Genomic DNA, 3,211 nt, shown 5'->3' on the forward strand with positions numbered 1-3,211 from the left:
GGGAAATTACATTTTAAGGCAGGTAACCTCATTATTATAGCACATGCTTATAAATGTCATTACATACAAGCAGTATATTATAGTAGTGTGCAGTAAGGATAAATATATCAATGCTTACCTGTTACTTTTTTATGTCACATGGAACCACATCTTCTGAAACCAGCCACAGCAAAAGATTGGCGGATTGTGGAGAATGGGCCAATAATATTTAACTTAAAAGTAGAATAATAAATTAAATAAAAACATCGAAATGCACAGTTTCCTCCTGAATTTAATTCAAAGTAACATTAGATTGCTCTTAATAGTCATATACTTAATTCTTATTAAAATAAAGACTTGCATATGACATTATCCAATTGGAGGAGAGCAGAAAGTGCAGTAATTACATTAGAGGCAGTTTATTGTCTGCTCTGCAGGCTGATGACTCAGAAATGATTTTAAAGTGAAGCCGAGCGTCATGGCAGCTGCTGGTGTCTTTAATCACACAGACCAGACTGACAGTGTGTTGTGCCAGTGTTGGCCCTTCATCAAAAACAGATCAAACACAAAGCACCATCTTGTACCATGGATCTTCATGTTCATCAATGAGGCTGGAAACAAGATGAGTTTCTCCCGTCAATGTGACTAGTGGTGTTTCATAGACACTTTGATTTCAAGTCGAGCATCCGTCCACTAAAAAAGTAATTGTAACTGTAATCTCTCAGTGACAAACCTATTCAGACCCATATTCCAATTCTTTGTAGAAGTCTCTTTGGCAGCAGACGCAGCTTCAGGTCTTCACGTGAGACTTCACTAGCAGCTGATCTGGATTTCTGCATTTGTGCAGATCCACTCAGGCTACAACACACCTGTAGAATTCACCCACATTGTGTTCACACCTCCTTTTCACACGCACTGGATTTTGTCACCAAAACTTGAAAGCCACGTATTGTGATGATGAGTCGATAGGTCTAGCTGTTAATTGCACAATCCCACCTGCAACGACGATGAGAAACACACTACAGACAAATAATTAAGACACAAACTGTGACTCCATCCTACTACTACTGCTTGATATATACTGCAAGTATAGTCCACTTTAGTGGCTAAATGTGTCACGTATGTCCCTGAAAATGTGGCACAAAATCCTTGGACCAACATCTGGTCCTCAGAGCATTGAAATGGTTTATACCTTGCTTTGATCTGCAGAGTTCAGTTTGTCACAGAACTCCCGTTAAGATCGAGTTAATTACAACAAACAAGCAGTTACTTCTCCAGAATTTGTATTATTGAGTGTACATGATAGGGGAAATTATATATCTATTTAAATAATATCAGTGACACACTAAAGACTGCAAAAGGTCTTACAATTCCTTAAACCAAACTAGGCATACCATCATTGAATAACACTATGATCTTAGATTTTGGTTGATACTTTGACACAGCTTATCTTGTGTATACACCTGTATTCCCCCTATGCTCACTGTGGTCAAAGTGAATAGCATTGGCTCTAGGTCATACAGTGGGAAGGGTCTGGAGGAAATCTCATCAAAAGAACAACAATGATTCTATTAGAAAACAGGGGACAGGAACGCTCTCATGAGTGTGGGCACGTCATGGACACGTTACACAAGAAACAGGAAGTTTGACCAAGTGGATTTATTGGCTTGTTTCAGGGAATTTTGTTCTACTTGATGTAACTTAAATATTGAACGTTAAATTTGTTTTAGATATTGTTGTGTGGGTTAGAAAACTGTATGTGCTTTGTGAAGTTTGTTTTTTAATAAAAGCTATTTTCAATGTTATCATTTTTAATATTGTGTTGGAAAATCTGCCTGAAAATTGTTTTACTCATATGTTAGTTGAAGTTATAAAAACAGCTCCATCATGCTTATGCATATGTGCACTTACTTACAGTACATACTAAAGCTCAGCAGCTTTAATTAGCCTGTACTGTTGAGTTCAGCCATGTAAAGCTCCTCTCCATTCTCCATACTGTGTCCATTTGTCTGTTGTTTTTGTGCCTTCTGTTCGAGTCTATTCATTCCCTACACTGACTGAGTGGGAGTTTAAGCTCGGGGCCCGAGCTCCACATTGTTCAGAAAACTCCCACCCTGTGTCGTGCCGCATCGAGATACTTCTCAGCAGCACAAACAGCTTTCAGAGCAGACTGCGATTCATTTATTATTTTCATTATGAGGCAAATACTAATGTTTGGATGATAATGAAGACGCTACTGTTGTTATTCCTTGAGTGGGAGCCTGATGGGGTCCTGAGAGGATCCACTGGGTTCAGAAATAAAAATAATATATCTATATGCCATCCAATAATAATTACTATTGCCAGTGCAGTAAAATGATAATGTCCTCCAACATGACAAACGAACATTAAATATCTCTGCATGTTTTTATTGAAATTAACATGGTGACAAGCATCTGCACATCCAATAAAAAGTTGTGTTTTTTATTGCCATTGACTTTGTTTTCATGTGTTGTTGGAATAATCGTGAAAATTAGTTCACAATTTGGAAAATGGTTGTCAACGCCATATCTAGTCTAAGCAACAACTCAGAAAGTCGGCAACTTGTCAATCTCTAACAAGCATTTAACTTTCTTAGCCAATACAGACATTTCTTTGATTAGCAAGCATACTTTTTAATCTTTTAACTTGTATATGTAACTTCTAATCCTTTTTCTTTGCTTTCATGCAGATATTCCAAATGAGGTGTTAATGTGTTGTTATGTTCAGACACATAAATACAACACATACAGGCCATGTTTTTATTTCACATCCTGACTACAAAGAACATAGAACCAAGAATTCTAAAGAATGACCTCACAACTTGGGAAATGGGACCTTCAGAGGAGCATGTGAATGCACAGTGTGAACAGATCCATCACAGTCTGCAGAGTTACAGCTCACTAAGTCAAAGCACATAAGCCAACACGGCTTCTCAATTTTATTTTTCTGTTTGCAAACCCATGATATACTTCTCCAGGATATGATCAGTCCTAGTATGTGTAGAAATGATTTAGAATTATAGGCCATAATTGTTAGGGGAGGTTGAAATAAGTAAGTCAAAATCACCCATATATTTGATCACACAGACTTTGCCTGCCTGCTGCTCAGCTCCACCCCCACACCCCCCTCCTCCTCCAGTGGGTGGAGCTGCATCCACCTACGTGCTTGTGCTGGTGAGGCTGGTTCCTAAGACAACCCACCAAACAGGCAC

Source organism: Pleuronectes platessa, chromosome 4 (assembly GCF_947347685.1).
Source record: "Pleuronectes platessa chromosome 4, fPlePla1.1, whole genome shotgun sequence".
In the NCBI taxonomy this organism is placed as follows: Eukaryota; Metazoa; Chordata; class Actinopteri; order Pleuronectiformes; family Pleuronectidae; genus Pleuronectes; species Pleuronectes platessa.